Here is an 18588-nt window from a genome sequence, read left to right on the forward strand (position 1 = left end):
TGGTAATGGTGATTTATACAATGATTTTCCAAACTTTAAAGTTCTCAAAAAAAAGGTTTCAAACTGATTGTGATGAAATCAATTCTCAAAAGGAAATAAATGTACCAAAACAGTGAACTAGTGACAATGGCCCAGTATCCTTACTGCTGCATGAAAAGAAAATAAAAAATGAACTCAAAGCAACTCAAAGACTGAAAGAAAAGCAAACTAAATCATACTATTTCAACCCACATTCTGACCCTTCACCTTTCGACTCGCTCCGGCTATAGGAAGTAATCATAAACAAGCTGAGTAATATGATATCTAAATTGCAGGAAATCAAATTGCATAAAAGGAAACTAAGATTTAACTACTCATTCATATTTCAATATTTGAAAATGACATAAGTAATTTAATCTCTAACTTGCAAGAAAGCAAACTAAATCATACTACATCAAATAATATTCTGATTCCTCACTAATTGAGTCGCTTGGCTATAGGAAGGAAATCATAAACAAATGAGTAATATGATATCTAAGTGGCAGAAAAGTAAACAAGCAAAGAAAAACTGAAAGAAATGACAATGTTGGAATTAAAACTTAGTAAATGAATCAACAGAAAGGACAAGATGATCTCATGTCAGTAGTCATTAAAACTATGTAATTTTTCTCGGGCTGCCTACAAGAACCTGAAAGAAAAGCACTGATAAGCTAACAGTTATGAGAAAACATAAAAGGAAATATGGACAACAATTAATCATGAATATTGGAACAACGTAATATATACAAACAATGATTATAAAAGCAGTAACATAATGAAAGCAAGTAAGAAACTATACAATAGATACAGAGCCTTGGTGTACAGGGGCTCTCTGCAACCTCAGCCAGTCAATACTCAGTCACAAATCGAATTCAAGAATGTTGTGTTCTCATATATTAAAGTGGAGTAATAAGACAAAAGTAAAGCACGGTACAGTGGGCTTATAACAATAGTCAAAATTACATCTGAAAAGCTAACTATCCAGCGTATACCAACGCGTTATTTATAAGTGAAAATGCTGCAACTAATTCCTAGATTCTACGCTGCCAAACAAACACGTAAATCTCCACGGCCTGAGATCTAGCGGTATGGTAATTATGACAGTTAAATCCATGGAGTGGTGGCTGCTCGATTCAGTTCACAGGTTGATCCACAGGTGTGCCAACACCTCCGGAAATTGAGGATCGTGCCACGCAAACCTTCACGTGGGCAAAACAGAGTCGTGCCACCGCAAAACTCTTGGTTTGACCCCTCCTTTGACCGTCTTTGACCATGGCTGTTTGTGAGTGATTCGGCTGAACTGAGGGGACACGCTCCATGTACATGTCACTTGCAGCTTGCCCATGTGGCCGGATTCTCCATTGGACACCTGTAACATAGTCTTTAACAAAATGGTTGCGGAAACTTGAGCTGGCTGCGGAAAGTGACAAGTTTCCGCAGCTGCTTGAACAAAAATCTAAATCAAACAACAATCATAAACATAGTTAGGAAACCATTTCATAAGATCTTTTTAGACTAATATGCAATGATTTGACATCTTGGTGGATCAAATAAATGGAAAAGAAGGCTGAAAAGGTATATAGGGAAGATGCAGGTTTGGGACTCAACAATGATAAAATAACAACTTCAACAGATTTAGGCAAAATATCATTAATCAAAGGTTATGATCCAAATATGAAGGAGAATGATTAATCAAAATTATAATCAAATCCCAATTTCAAAGGGTCTGTTTCAGATTTTTTGTAACAAGCCAGTGATTATTTTATTTTTAGTTACACTGTAAGGCATTTCCCTCTGAAATGAACTCCCCTAAATGCCTTTCTGTCCTAATCGTAGCCGTTAGATCTTTTGTTAGACGATTGAACAAAAATCAACCGTCTAATTTAATAAAAAAATGTTTTAAAACATTATATTAGTGATTAGTTAATTAGGGCGATCGTTCACTCACCACTTGACATCTGTGCGCTGAATCGCCTCCAGTTCTGTTTGTATAATCGAATCGGCATTGGCAATGGCATCCCTGTATCCTCATGCCCCCACACAAACAGGTGAAGGGAAACCGCGATACAACTCCACTAGCATTCAAACCTGGAGAGATGCCCTTTCTCGTTTGTAACAAGCCAGTGATTATTTTATTTTTAGTTACACCGTAAGGCGTTTCCCTCTGAAATGAACTCCCCCAAATGCCTTTCTGTCCTAATCGTAGCCGTTAGATCTTTTGTTAGACGATTGAACAAAAATCAGCCGTCTAATTTAATAAAAAAATGTTTTAAAACATTATATTAGTGATTAGTTAATTATGGCGATAGTTCACTCACCACTTGACATTTGTGCGCTGAATCGGCTCCAGTTCTGTTTGTATAGTCGAATCGGCATTGGCAATGGCATCCCTGTATCCTCATGCCCCCACACAAATAGGTGAAAGGAAACCGCGATACAACTCCACCAGCATTCAAACCTGGAGAGATTCCCTTTCTCGTGTTGCAGAAATAAGGGGTTTCGATCTGGACGCATATAATGGGTGAGATCTCAACCCTCCCCTCTCAGTGTTGTAGTACTTCTCATACGTAAGTGCCCACATCAATCAAATATTTATAAATTGTTTGATATAAATTTCTGTAAATTTTCTTATCCTTGTATTTCACCAATAAATAGGTATTTCACCAATAAACAGGCAACCACAAAAGTGTGTGGAATTAGGGCGGCTGGTGTTGATAACCCAGATAGATTTGTGCGCCGAGCTTCCGACAGAGTTCGTGGAGTTTATGGCTGTTTCCGTTTACGGTTTCATGGAGTTTATGGCTGTTTCAGTTTACGGGCTCCAGTTTCTGTTTGTATAGTCGAATCGGCATTGGCAATGGCATCCCCTGTATCCTCATGCCCCCACGCAAACGGGTGAAGGGAAACCGCGATACAACTCCACCAGCATTCAAACCTGGAGAGATGCCCTTTCTCGTGTTGCAGAAATAAGGGGTTTCGATCTGGACGCATATAATGGGTGAGATCTCAACCCTCCCCTCTCAGTATTGTAGTACTTCTCATACGTAAGTGCCCACATCAATCAAATCTTTATAAATTGTTTGATATAAATGTCTGTAAATTTTCTTATCCTTGTATTTCACCAATAAACAGGCAACCACGGAAGTGTGTGGAATTAGGGCGGCTGGTGTTGATAACCCAGATAGTGGTGTTGATAACCTAGATAGCGATGACAAGAGCTCTCAAATATCATGCTACAAAAGCTGGAGTCACCAGCTGCTTCAGCACCAACTCTGCTAAAATGATGTCCTCCTGGCACCTGATAGGACTGAGACTGTTATTGGGGACCAAACTGCTAAAATGCCCAGAAAATAGGACAGATCCATTTATATACATAGATTTTGCCAGAGAAATCAACATAGTAAATCGGCAGAATATTTAGTTTATGCTAATGGAAATTACGGCAAAGAAAACTAATCTACTAACAGAGAGCTTCGAAGGTGCTCAGAAAGAGGGGCATATCGGTTGGTTTAAACTTTTCCCAGAACATGCCATGGAAATAATAATAATAAAACAGGGTAAGCAAGTTATTGCCAGCAAAATTTACTACACAGAAAACAAATTTTAGTAGAAGAGTGTTTAGTTATTCAACGGGAGAATACTATGCAAAGTTTACATATTTGTCTTGTTGTGTCTGTGACCTTTATTCTCTGCTCTGGCTTCTTTCTGTATCCCCTGCCCTATTTCTCCTTCCAGGGAACTCAGTGAATCCCAATGGAAAAATATAAACTAACAAAGAAAAACATCGAAACTTCCCCAGGACTGTGTTTTTTACCAATTGTTTTTGGTGACTCTACTGCCACCTGGCTTGAATGCACCCGTGGTTCTGATTGCATTGATGTCCTAGACGGATCGGGCCTTGCCCCTGGTAGTTTGATGGTCTCCATCAACTTACCCTCACGAATAGATCTGGTCCCTGGGCTCCTTAGGCTTCGTTTTACTGTTCCTCAACTCAGCCTGGAAATTTGGAAGTGCTATCTTCCTCCGGGTATACCGTGCTTGAACCTCTTGCAACCTGGCCTGCAGTTGAGAATAAAGTTCTTGAGCTCATTCTATGAATGTAACAACACTAAGCTAATCATTACTGGACCTGCTACCTTCCGCTCTTTCATACTTTGTAACACTATATTAAGTGGAGTTTGGGGCAGGAATCCCAAGCAAGGTTTGAAAAGGCGATTTGCTGGTTCAGCCATGAATGTCCCAGTTGTAACAATGCTGCAGGTATGGTAGACTTCCGTCGCAAGTTTTGGTTTTGGACAGCCCACCAAGAAAGTCCATAGGTATAATTTCCCAAGGCCTTGAAGGCACTAGAAGGGAATGTGCAGCCCCGACATTTGCTGAATTTTTGGTGCTGCACAATGCACAACCCTCGTTAAACTTGGTGGCCTCTGCCTGCATTCTTGGCCAATACACATTCCCTTGCAGGTTTTGCATGCGTTTTCCTTATACACCAAAGTGGCCAGCGACTTTTGAAGTATGGGCCTCTGGCAACAAGTGAACTCCAGCCTCTAGCTTCTTCTCTCAGGGTGCATAGCTTATCAGAATTGTACAATAATCATTCACTTCATGTGCATTCTCACCTGTTTCTGTTTGTTGCAATGCTGCCAAGATGGGCCTACGGTTTTCATGAGCAACGACCATTGTCTTACATTCTTAATGTTGAAAGCGAGCCAAGCACATGATTATTTCAAAAGATAAAACAAGTGACATGCAAAGAAATACACTTGGCTCTGGCTCTAAGTTGGGCAGGATTGCCTCCGGCAATAGCTGAATTTAATGCTGAACTGGCTTTTCAATCTGTACCCCTTTTGGCTCAAGACCCACCTCCTTAGACTGCGACAGAAGGTCCTTTAGCTGATTCCTTTGCCCACCTATCAAAATTCTGATTTACTTGTTCGGCACTCCTTTTTTCCACCTTGGGCCTTAATATTGTCAAAATGAACCTTTTGCTGGATTATGGATTCATTTGGGTCACCCGAAGCGAGGATATATTTTCTTTACCCAAGTAAGATTTAATGAGATAGAGCTTGAGCAACATACACTTATCTGGTCTTCTATAGAAAATATCATCTCAGTCACATAAGTAAGGACTCCCCAATGCCCATCACTATCTCACTGACATCAAGCAGAACTACATCACAAATGATTTCATTAATTGATTGGGCAGAGATGGTGAAGTCAAACTTGTATTTTCTTGTGACCTTGAGGTCCATGTCTTTATGCAGCCAACCAAATGGGTAAGGTTTTGGATGTGCCTCCGTTGATAAACCCAATTGCTGCTCAAAAGCTTCAGATATCAGATTTTTCTGGCTACTGGGCTGTAAGTAATGGACTTTTTAACTGACCCTTCACAAAGAAAACGTTTTTGCTTTCATTTTTTCGCTCAGGGCGAGGCTGATCCATAAGGTTCAGTTTTCATCCATCTTCCTGTTCCTCCGACTTCTTGTTTGTCCATTGGAGCACATTTCATCACACGGAATTTTTTCTTTCCCGATTCTTGGGAATCAGTTCTGGATGTAACTCTCAACATTGGTCCTTGGTATGCCCATGTCTTTTGCAATGGTCCATTCTTTTGCCTTACATTCATCATTCTGTTCTTCATCCATCCTTTGTACGGTACTAGCAACCTTTTACCTTTCATGGTCTGTTTTTGTTCATTCATTTCTCTCATTGGTTCTCTGGAGCTCCCTCTAATCACAACACCTCATTTGCTTTTGGCTTCATTACACTATCTCTGTACAGGCCCAATCAAGGCTGTGAACCTTGAGCAAGGCCAGCTCTTGTCGAATGTAATAGTGAATAACTCCAATGTATTTCATAACCACGCTGGCTTCATCTTCCAAAATACTCAGTATGATAGCTTGCTTTTTGGAACTCGTCAGTGTAATCTTGGACAAGCTGCCTGTGATGCTATCTAAGACACTGCCTCTGGATTTTCTCCTCCCTTTCACACCTGGCTGGCTATAATTTCCTTCTCAGCAAAACTTTGAACTCGTTATAATACATAACAAGTGCTTTCTTTTGCTGTTACAAATTCTAGCAATAGCTTTCCCACCACAGGAGGGCATGCTTTGACATTTTCAAACATGCAAAGGTAATCTTTTGCACATCAGAATGTCCCTGACAACTGAAATAAGCCTCAAGCTGCCTTAATCTGTTATTCAGTTTTTCTGTATGCATCTGCCCATCAATTTGTTGAAAGGTTCGTCTTCACTCTTCCTGGGGCTTTTCTCCCTCCAAGTGATACTATTGTCTGGTTTTAATCATCCACTTCCAGGATTGTATAGCACTCTGATATCAAATGACCTACTCTGTCACCTGCCAACACAGAGACATTAACAGGGGACCAAATTGCTAGTCAGTATTAAAGTAATACCCAGAAAACAGGGCAGATCGATTTATATACACAGTTCATGCCAGAGAAATTAGAAAAACACAGTAGATCAGAAGAGTCTTTGGATACCTTCTAATGACAATTACAACAAAGAAACCAAAGCTACTAACAGAGAGCTATGAGGACGCCCAAAACAGGGACATTTCAGTCGGTTTACATTTAGCATTTAGGGAAGTAAGAAAATATAGGAAGCAAGATATTACCAGTGAGATTTATTACACAAAAGTTCAAAACTATTTTGAGAAGGAAGAGTGTGGCTTTATTCACTAGGAAATTTCTATACAGAGTTTTGTTACAGATGAGTACAGTTGTTTTGCACTCTAGTATTGGCAGCAAGATTTACATGCGCTGTTCTGGTCTGTATCCTGTTGTGCCCGTGACTTTTCTTCTCTCTCTATCCTTTCTCCTTCCATCGAACTCAGAGAACCCCAGTGAGAAGCTAAACTAACAAAGCAAAACAAAGAAACTTCCCCAAAATTGTTTTTTCTGAATGGTTGTCATGATTATCCTGCCAACATGGCATGAATGCCCATTTGGCTTTGATTGCTTTGATGCCCTAGATGGATCATAAACCAGAAGATCATGTTGTCTCTGCTATGAGTTTTTCTTTATCGTAAAACACAAACACTGGGACATGGGTCCATGGTTTAATGGCAAAGTGGGGAATTCACTGGTCACAAGTCTCAAGTTTTATTCTTGCAAGTGACAATGGCACTCTTGTGTTAGCCAATCACTGGGCCAGCAATGATTCAGATCTTGGAAGTTTCACAATAGTGTCATGTTGACAGAAAGAGCACAGAATCTCTATTAATGAGAGTTGAAAACTCGTGGAGTCTTTTAAGTGCTCCCGTGTCGAACTCAGCTCAGTACTGCTGCAAGTCTAAGTTAACTTGGTCCCCAGTTTGAATTGTGAAGTGTCAGACCTGCAAGTATTTGTGGGTTACTTGCTAGGCAGATGGAAAAAAAAGCTGACCATCGTAAAAAATTAAAGGCCAAAGAGAAAAGAAAACCCCTCATTTTGAATAATTTCTATTGCCGAGTTTTTGTTCGAGTCTTAGGTGCACCCTTACACTCTGGCTGTACTGGTTTATTTGCCTAGACAAGTTTTTCAACAATGGATGGAAACTAATTTGTTATACCTTGTGGGTTGAGAAAATATACTAGGAGAACTTGTTTTCTAGAGGTTGCTTTTCATGAGTAATTTCTTCTGCTTCTTCTTCATATTTTACAACTTTTTAACGTCCAATCTGACTGATGTCTGTAGGAGGTAACTAGTAGGTTTAGTTAATTGTTTCTTACTTTTTGCCAAGAAATCTCTAATCTCTGTTATTACTTACCATATTTCATTGAGTTTTTTTTCTAGTGTAGCATGGGGACGAGTCCCCCATGTTAATTGTTTCTTCATCATGCTTAGAAATCTGTAATCTTTGTTATTACCTACCCTAGTTCATCAAGTTTTTCTAGTGTAGCATGGGGAGTTTTTCCCACCCCTAGATATCCCTTGCCTATCCCTGCCTCTGGGGACTTGGACAAGGGGAACTCGCTGTTTAGAAGGGATGCCCCCGAGGATGTGGTGGAATTTCCTCACATCCTGTATATATCTCTATGGGAGGTGTCTTTTCTGGATTTGGAGATGTTGGATGCCCCTATCTAAACCACTGCTCATGTGGCACTATTATCCAAAAAGGTAAATTCTTTATCTTGTTGGGTTCAACATTCAGACCATGACAAATATTATCTATGCAGTGCGTGCCTGCATTCCATGTAGTATGTTTATTGTAACGAAGCATAATCACAACAGTTTTGGCTCCCACATTTGATAGGTACTTGGACCCTATTTAGTTTTCAGGGTTCTAATATTCACACAGACAAGGCCATTTGGACCCATAAATTAAGTGTTGCTAATTTGATAAAGTTTTATTATCTCTCTTTTCGATTTTTTAATATTTTATTAAAAAAATTAATATTTTCCATCCCTGTCTGCCTTTGATGAAATTTGGGAGTTCCTTTCAGTCATCCCTGGAAACTGAGCCCCCCCTATTCCCAAAATACAGTGCAACATAGTTTTTCTCAGTTGTTAATGTTTGTCGGAATTGGAAATAAAGAGTTGTTTTGCTTGTCCTATATTTAGAGAATATGTTGCTGTAGACAGTAGTTCGAAGTAGGTGTTCATTCTTGATCTCATTACTAATACATTGTTTGCCAATTTGTCTCCCAGGTTTTTTAGTAGTGGTACATCTTCCGATCTTTCAGTTTAGAATCTAGATAAATGTATAGAAGGTTTTTTTATCTTTTTTATTTTTTAATTTCTCTGTCTCACAAATGTTTATTTGAGTTTCACAGCTGTTTATCAAGGCGGTGATTTTCTCTTTGTAACATGACATTTTATAATTTAAACTGAAGTCTGTCTAGAGTATCTGACCTAATTTGTTTTCTGGAATAGGCTTTTCGCAGCTCATGTATTCGGCCCAGAAGTCAGTCGGATGGTTCCATGACGAAGCTGATGCAGGGGTTTTAAATCAGCCGGTCAAGAAACCATCCAAGAAGGCAGATAAAATCAGGAGGATGAACCTCCGGAGACTTGCGTACTATGTGGAGTAGAAATTGAAGGAGCTTGTTTGTCTATCTTTACTCTGATAGGCCTATAGAATTTGACAGTTGTGACCTGGGGAGGGGTACATTCACTTCTTGAATAGTGACGAGCTTAAATAGTTTCCATTTGACAGATACGCTTAAGACAGTTGATCTGATAATGTAAACAATTCATTTGTATTTCCTTTTTGAAGTATTTATTTATTTATTTATTTTTTTTTTAAATATATAACGATGAACTGAATAGTAGATACCTGTTAAGTTGTAGGAAGTTAAATGGCATTTCAGATTATGAGAGTTGAATGAAATTTCAGATTATGTTTTTCTCTCATAAGCGGTTATTGTAAAATGCAAAACATAGCGGAGTATGTTACTAGAATAAAGAAATCAGTTGTGTATGTATGTATGAGATCCCTCCTGGCACCTGGAAATAGGGAGCCCTTCACTCGACATAATTTCTTTTTAGAAGTTCTAGAAATAGGGAGCCCTTCGCTGGACAGTCTACCACTTTCACTTGGTCACTTGAAGATCTTAAAGGAATTGAGGCTCGAGAATTGCAGTGAACTGAAACATTTTCCGGTGACTATTCGATTGTTGACTCAGTTGACTGAGTTGAGAGTATTGACTTGCCGGTTTCAAACATTGAATAATTTAGAATCTCCCAATGACAACTCCATACCTCAGCTGCAAGTCTTAGAAGTTTATAACACGGAATTATCAGAGGTATCATTTTCCACAGGTTTCTGCCCCATCCTTAAATATGTCTCCCTCAGGTTTTGTAATCATTTGGTGGAGGTCGGAACATTGCCAAAGACTCTGATAAAACTGGAATTGACTAATTGCTATAACTTGAGGAAAATAGCAGGGCTTTCTGGTCTCCAAAACTTCAAGTGCTGGAGATTAGTCGGTGCAAAAATGTAGAGGAGCTTACAGGTATTGAAACGTTGGTATCTTTGAAAGAGTTGCAGGCATATGATTGTGCGAAGCTGAAGAGCATACGGGGATTGGCCAAACTGACAAAGCTTCGGGTATTAAATGTTCATGGGTGCTCCAAGTTAGAAGGGCTACTAGGTATCCAACATTGTATGTCGTTGGAGTACATTGATGCTAAGGGTTGTCCTAAGCAGTGGGCCGAGGCAGGATTACTGGAGCAGTTGCAGCAACAAGTGAAGGTGCTTGAAATGTGAAAAGCAAAGAAATAAATTTGAAATGAATGCATAATTGAAGTCTTAGCCAAAGGTTATATGTCAGGCAGAGTTTGTATTCTAAGATGTTAGATTGTTGAGGGAGGTTGTGTAGTTGCCTTTCGACAATCCAAATTAAAACATTATGGAGAAAGTGCAAGGTCTGCCTAGCATATAGCCTTGGTAGATTCTTTGATGAATGTTACCCATATAGCTCACGGCAGGACGCATATTTGCCTTGATGTTCTGTGTTTGAATGGATGGTCTCAGATTGACTCATCCTTTTTGGATAGGGACAAAGCATATGTAATAAGCTTCACATTTAGCGATTATTATGGAAGAAATGTAAACACACAGTTTGAGACAAATAGATTCCAAAATATTAGTATCTTAAAAAAGAAAGCCATTTACATTTATGTTTTTTAAATAAGGTTTTTAAATATACTCTCTATCATTCATATTCCCATGTACTACCTACCCATGTACTGTTATATTTGCTTTTTTGTAATGTTTGTTGTGTATATGTGTGGATGTTTATGTCATGTGTCTGTGAATCTGTGCTAACTGAGATTGTGAATCTATGATAACTGAGATTGAAAGAGAGAGCTGAGAGCTTTGGCAGAGGAGAATACGGAGAATCGATGAGCCAACTTATCAACAAACTGTGCCTTCACAGTGAGTTGGTATTCATGTAATTGATAACTGAGATTGAAAGAGAGCGCTGAGAGCTTTGGTAGAGGAGAATATGGAGAATTGATGGGCCAACTTATCAACAAACAATTGCCCAAATCTAAAGTCACTGCCAGATTCCTTTGGGTACTTTATAAACATGGATTACATCGATCTGTCTCACTCTTCTCATTTGCAGGTGCTTCCAAAGTCTTTAGGTAATTTAATAAACCTGAAATACATAGGTCTGTCTCACTCCCTATAGTTGCAGATGCTTCCAGGTTCTTTTGGTAATTTAATTCATCTTAAATATCTTGATTTGAGTTGGTGCTATAATTTAACCGTCTCTAGCGAAACACTGGGAAACATCAACACACTTGAATGTTTATATGTTTCCTATTGTAAGAACATTGAAATATTACCTCTGCAAATAGCATATCAAAAGTACCTAAAAAAATTAGATCTTAGGGGTACAAACATAAAATAATTTCCAAATGAAATTGGAGACTTGGGCGATTTAGAAGTTCTGGAAACTATTTTGTCTCCTAGGAATGCTTCAGATTTTAGTATTTAAATTTTATTTCAATCAAATGCCTCCTATCTGTTGGAAATGCAATATGGTATATACTATAGTATATCAGACTTTACTATGTTAGTATACTCAACTATTCAACAAGTTACAAGTAACAAAACTCAGCTACTGTTTTCTATAACTAAAGCCTGGAAAATAAACTTCACACGTCATGTCATAAGCTATAATATTTTGGCTTTAGCAGACCATATAGGCAATTAGTAAAACCACAATAGAATTTAAGAAACCATGCAGTGTAACTTGCAACACTACAGTGAATCACATAACAAACTTTAGTGGACAAGCATACCTGGGAAATGCTAGTTTCAGAAAGTAACAAATATGTTGAGATGACCAAATGGTGGCAAAATGCCTCACACAGTTTCTCATGATGGGCTACCAAAATTCTCTTCAATGCATCTCTCTTATCTATGACTCTTCAATGTGCCTCATCCCTCAATCAATTGTGACTACTAAATACACCTTGGTCCTCCTCACACTAGATTCACAATGTTTCTTTACTTACACAATGACTCATAATACAACATCATGTGAAATTCCAAATAATACCTAACAAATGTGTATTCTCCATGATGAAGTAGCTAATTTATAGATAAAAACTAACACTTTAAAACTGTTTTATAGTTTTTTGGAAGCATCATGAAATTGACATTGAAACAGTGAGAAAACATCATCAAGAATGCAAAAATTTAGGGCCCATGAACTTGAAAGCTTGTAGGTGATTCTGTCAGATTGAGAAAGCTTATATTGGAAACTCAATTTAAAATGTTACCAAATTCGATTCCTGGGTCTCGAAGCTCGCAAGTTCTCTATTCTTCATGATGGAGTAGCAATAATTTCTGTTCGTCATGATGGAGTAGCTATTTTATAGATAGAAATTAAAACTTATAAAATTGTTTTCTAATTTTTTTTGGAAGCATCATGAAATTGACATTGAAACAGTGAGAAAATATTATCAAGAATGCAAAAATTTAGAGGCCATGAACTTGAAATCTTGTGGGTGATTACCGTCAGTTTGTATTGGAAACTCCATTTAAAAATGTTACCAAATTCCATTCTTGGGTCTTGAAGCTCCCAAGTTCTGTGCTTAGTTTTAAGGACATTTAATATCCTCATGGCTTATATTACTATTCCCTGAAGAAGGAATCTTCCATAATAATCCTCTATGTGTGTACGCATTCATTTGAAACTTTGATGTTCAATCATGTTTCCCTTGTAAAATGTTTACCAAATACCAAATTCCATTCCTGGGTCTTGAAGCTCCCAAGTTTTGTGCTTTAGTTTTTAAGGACATTTAATATCCTCATGGCTTATATTACGATTACTTGAAGAAGGAATCTTCCATAATAATCCTCTATGCGTGTATGCATTTGTTTGAAACTTTGATGTTCAATCATGTTTCCCACACAAAGGTAGACCATTTTTTTCCAGTCTTATCGAAAGAGATCACAATTTTGTCTGGACGGAAAATTCCGATATTTGACTGTGGGATTGTTTAAATTGTTTTTGGATGGCGGAAATGGATTTAGCATCCATCATGAATGCCTGGGTACCAAAAATACTGAAGCTTGACCGCTGTAATTGACATTTTCAAAAAAATTAGCTGGATTTTTTCAAAATCATGTTGTAATTTCTATCATTTTCTATGCAAAATTAAGGCACTCAAAATTCTAAAACTTGACAACTATAATCCACTTTTTCAAAAAATTTAGCTAAATTTTTTCAAAATCATGCTGGAATTTTTATTATTATCATGATGGCTCCAACAATTTTTCATGCATTTTCAAATATGGAACGACGACCATGATGTTGTTCACAATGTTGTATCGTTTCTTTCACCTCTTCCATTACAATATAATAGTATTTTCTAATAACACCATAAATAAGTAGCATATGGAAAAATTACATCTCGAAAGACAAAAAATAAAAATAAAAAATAAAAAATAATATACAAAAACATGTTCACATAAACAAAAACAACTACATGGATAATAGATAACCTCTACACGACATTACTATTATTTACCAAATAGCCATATTCGAATACACATAACTAATCATTTCAAGTATAACTCATTATCATCCACCCTAGCTTTCAACAATGTCCATTCACATGTTGCTATTTTTCCACACACTACTATTATTTACAAAATATCCATATTCAAAATACACATAACTAATACTTTCAACTCTAACTCATTATCATCCACCCTTTCTTTCAACAATGTCCATTTACATGTCGCTATTCTTTCACAAACTATTATTATTTACAAAATATCCATTTTTAGAATACACATAACTAACTATTGCAATTGTAACTCATTATCATCCACCCTTGCTTTCAACAATGTCCATTCACATGTCCCTATCCTTCCCCACTCTATCCATGTCCCTATTCTTCCCCACTCTATGCTATTCTTCACCACTCTATGCCTTACGACGTTTCCTTTGCAACATAAGGTGCAAATGCTAGTTTATTTTCAAGGATTTGATTCCTAGAGGTTAGGTAACAATTGTAATATTTGGTTTTCCTATATATTGTTTCAATATTAGTGTTAAAGGGTTGGATTTTGATGTCAAAATCCTGGCATTTTTGTAAAGACTTCTATTACAAAAATTTTAATTGAAAGTTACAGGCTCTAGTTCATGAAAAAATTTGTTTTGTTTTGTTTTTTGTTTTTTTTTTTGTTTTTGTTTTCGTTTTTTGTTTTTGTTTTTGTTTTGTTTTGTTTTGTTTTTGTTTGTTTTGTTTTGTTTGTTTGTTTGTTTGTTTTTTGTTTTTTTGTTTGTTTGTTTTTGTTTTTGTTTTGTTTTGTTTTTTTTTTGTTTTGTTTTTTGTTTTTTGTTTTTGTTTTGTTTTTTGTTTTTGTTTTTGTTTTGTTTTTTTGTTTTTGTTTTTGTTTTTGTTTTTGTTTTTGTTTGTTTGTTTGTTTGTTTGTTTGTTTGTTTGTTTGTTTGTTTTATTTTGTTTTGTTTTGTTTTGTTTTGTTTTGTTTTTTTTTTTTTTTTTCAGTGATTTTATAATATGTTTTTTCTTATGTTCAAGGTAACATAATAGCTAGGGAAAGGCTAGGTTTGAGTATCAACCTCCTTGACATCCCAAGAAACCCATTTTTATAAATGACAAAAATAATAATTCGTTTCTTTCACAAGTACAAAGATCAAAATTACATTTATGAAGACCGAACCTAGTTACACTTTATTCAACATTCCCTCTTAACTAGGGAGGTATTCATAAATCATTTTACAAGGTGTTTGGACATTTTCAATCTGAAGAATTCACATAAGAGAAATTGAATTGGAAATCCATATGTTATAGCATCCTAGTAACCAACATTGTCTTCACAGCAAGGTCTTGACTGACAAATCTATCTCTCATTATATCAGAGCACAATGTTGGCAAGACCAATGGCTATAGACACCTTCATCATTGTCTCTCAATATACATACCCACTCAGGTGTTCACTGAGTATGACTTTCTAGGACTATTCTTATTTTGGGTTCCCAACCCTCAAAGAATATCGGTCCTCTTGCCTACTCTTATATTGGATGCCCTACACATCCTCAAAGAGCATCAAATGCTAGATGATTACCCAATCCTCCATTCTGTAGAAAATCTGTGATAGGTTAAATCGATAATGCAATATAAATCAAAGCAGAATACTATAACCTACTTCTACTATCAATTTGTGGAAGATTAAAGATCGAGATGAACAATATAACTAGAAGAAGAAGAATCAATGACACAATACACATGAAAATACTTTGGGGAAAGTCTCAGATAAAAACCCCACACTATTGTATTATCATACATGGTGGAAATACATAGGAATTATACAAAGCCTTAGCTCTCACAGCTAGCCAACTCTCAGTACAATCCTCACAGATGCTCATAGGAAATCTTGGCTTCTCTCTAGCCTTCCTCTCTGCCCTCCAAGCTCCTATTTCCTTGCACTGTTCCTTGTGGATGATTCTCTCTTACCAAGTGGAAAACCTTTCCTCTAAAATTACGTAATCTTCAAGGATAAATCCTTGACTGCATGCATGAGTTTTCTCCATGAGAAAACACATGCAGCTGATAGTACATTGTCCTTTAACATTAATCTCAACTGGGTCTTTCTCAAAATAGACATGCATGAATTTCTGATGAGGGAATCTTGAGTTAATTGGAGTAGCACTAGTTGAGTGCATTAATGCATCAACTTACTGTTAACTCACTATTAGTTCCTCAAACAGTTTGGAATTAATTTAACTGGACTTAACTCAGTAAACCGAGTTAACTAATTACAACTCAAATATAACTCAATCTTATCTCCTTAATTTAAGGGATAACTCTTGCATGACTTCATAAAGACTTCTAACTTGAATTTTTCCAACTAATTAATTTAAAATAAATTAATTAATTATTTCCAAGTAGCTGTTAAGACTAAATTCGATTTTATTTCAAAATTTAATTCAAGGAAAAATTAAATTGGAATATTCTTGTTTCCATATTTCAACACTCCCTCCCAACAAGAAAGGGATTATCTGCCACCCTGATCCTATCTCTATGGAACTCGAATTTACACTTTGACAATGCCTTTGTCAAAATGTCAGCATCTTGCTCCTTTGTCGAAATACACTGCAACAACATGATCCTCTCGACTTGTGAAAAGCCACGAGCAACAAATCTTGCCTTATGCTTCTCAACACTACCATCAGCAGCTTGTTTGACCTTGTAAAGCCAATGGGAACTCACAACCGACTTGTTCTCCAGTCTCAGAACCACGTCCCAAACACTGTTACGAACTATGGAGTCATACTCCTCCACCATAGCATCAACCCAAATAGGCTGCTGCACTGCTTCCTCAAAGGAAGATGGCTCGGTCTCAACACATTTCCCAACAAGGGCCACGTATCCAATGTACCTCTTAGGTGACCTCCTCTATTTGCGCTGAGAAGATGGTGCTCCCACATTCTCTCTCGCATCCTCCAACAATCTATCAGCTTCTCTTGTGTGCTTCCATCCATCTATGGAAGACTCTTCTTGACTGGATGTCTCCACTCCTGGAACCTCTGCATGAAACTGCTCCACATCAGTCTGAGGCTCCTCCTCCTTAGGAACCAAAAATTCCTCCACAGCCCGTAGTTGGAGCTCCCTCTCAAGGGAAAATCACATGGCCTTCTGCTCATCAAACTTGAGATCTATACTAACCACTGTCCTTCGACTGGTAGGAAAGTACACCCGATAGTTGTGAGGTGTATCAGTGTACCCCACAAATATCCCCAACTCTGATGTTGGCTCAAGCTTCTTCCATGCATCCTTTGTCTCATGGAAATATACCAATGAGATAAAGATCCTAAAGTGACCCACATCTGGTCTCTTACTGGAGAAAGCTTCCTTTGGTGTCTTCATCCCAAGTATGTGATGTAGGCTTCTATTCTGCAAATAGACCGCTGTGTTGCATGCCTCAGCCCACAAGTGAAGTGGTAGGCCTTGGTCATGCAACACTGCTCGTGTTGCCCCTACAATAGTTCTGTTATTCCTCTCGGCCACCCCATTCTTCTGTGGGTTATGAGGTGCCGTCAACTCTTGTTTAATTCCTTCCAATTCACAAAAGTCCTTAAACTCTTGAGAGACATATTCTCCACCATTTTCGCTTCTCAAAGCCTTGATCTTCTTCCCTAACTCTTTCTCGACCAAAGCTTTGAACTCACAAAACTTTGTGAAAGTTTGGTCCTTCTTCTGCATGAAATAAATCCAGCGTTTACAAGTAGAGTCATCAATGAAAATCACATAATACCTTTGCTTCGTTGTGGATGCCGTCAAGAATGGTCCACACAAATCAGTATGAACTCACTGTAAGATATCCTTTGCTCGATTGTCTTAATCATGAAAGGAAGACTTGGTGTAATTTACCAAGGTACAATCTTTGCATGTGTCAACTTGCTCAAGGTTACCTTTGGGAATTCATGTAGATATCTACTACATTATCTTCAAAGCCACATGATGTAAATGGCCCAACCGCCTGTGCCACAACTTGCCAATGTCTTGGCTTTGCACCAATTCTGCTTTCGTACTCAATGCTGCACAATCATCTACCTCTAGTTTATAGAGATTCTTCACCCGAATCCCTATCCTCTTGGTCTGACCCGTGGCTATGTGTCTTAGGAATGCCTTTCCTTTACTAAAGACAACATTGTAGTCTTTGTCCTCCAACATCACGACCGATACCAAGTTCTTCTTCAGTCCAGGCACATACATCACATCTGTCAAGGTGAGAGGAGCTCCATGCTCCCTCTGAAAAGAAACCATTCCCACTCCTGAAACACTATACCTTCCATCGTCATCCATCTCTATGTGCACCTTGAGGTCTTTCTCGTCCAAGGCACTGAATAAATTTTTATCTCCGGTCATGTGGAATGAGGCTCCACTGTCAAGATACTAGACACAACCCATCATCGATGACACCATGCATGCGATGAGGGTGAAGTCCATTTTGAACTGAGAGGCTAATGCCTCACCTTCCGATCCTTTCGAGGATCCATTCTTGGACTTATTTGATGGGAAATTAATCGCATAATGTCCCATATTGTGACAATTAAAGCATCTTACTTGAGAGATGTCACCCTTCTTCCCTCCATGAGAAGAATTCGATTTGAAATGGGAAACCTTCCCCTTCCCTTTCCTTGCCTCACTTGCTAAGGCCAGATTTTCTTCATCATCATTCTTGGATGAAGAACCATCTCGTGTGCTCCTCCTGATCTCCTCCTGCATAAGATCGGACCATAGTCGTTCCCAATTTGGCAGTTTCTCCCTTCCATTCACAGAGTCATGGTAGTTATTCCAACTCTTTGGAAGGCCAAGGAGAGCGAGGCTCACCATATCATCATCAGCAGTAGTTATTCCCACATTGCCAAGCTCATCTCTACAGGTGGTGAGCTTATTCAGATATGTGGAAATAATATTGCCCTTCTCCATCTTGATTCTTTGAACCTTATCCTTGAGTGCCAATTTCCTTTGGTCGCTACTATTCTAGTAGAGGTCCTTCAATGTCTTCCACAATGAAAATGGAGTATCCTTCCCATGGAGACTCGAGACAATATGGTCTCGAACTCCC

At 37.9% G+C, this 18588-nt stretch overlaps 1 long non-coding RNA gene and 1 pseudogene across 1 annotated transcript; both read left to right on the forward strand.

The window, feature by feature from the left end:
• The first annotated feature begins 2703 nt into the window (after nucleotides 1–2703).
• LOC149152598 (uncharacterized) lies at nucleotides 2704–9063 on the forward strand. Its single transcript, XR_016262897.1, has 2 exons — nucleotides 2704–3016; nucleotides 8895–9063. It is a non-coding gene; the product is annotated as an uncharacterized LOC149152598 (long non-coding RNA).
• Nucleotides 9064–9391: 328 nt separating this feature from the next.
• Nucleotides 9392–10364, forward strand: LOC149152599 (uncharacterized; annotated as a pseudogene).
• Nucleotides 10365–18588: the final 8224 nt, after the last annotated feature.

Source organism: Pinus tabuliformis, chromosome 9 (genome assembly GCF_031772625.1).
Source record: "Pinus tabuliformis cultivar Carrire ecotype Pingquan chromosome 9, CPIR1, whole genome shotgun sequence".
Classification (NCBI taxonomy): domain Eukaryota; kingdom Viridiplantae; phylum Streptophyta; class Pinopsida; order Pinales; family Pinaceae; genus Pinus; species Pinus tabuliformis.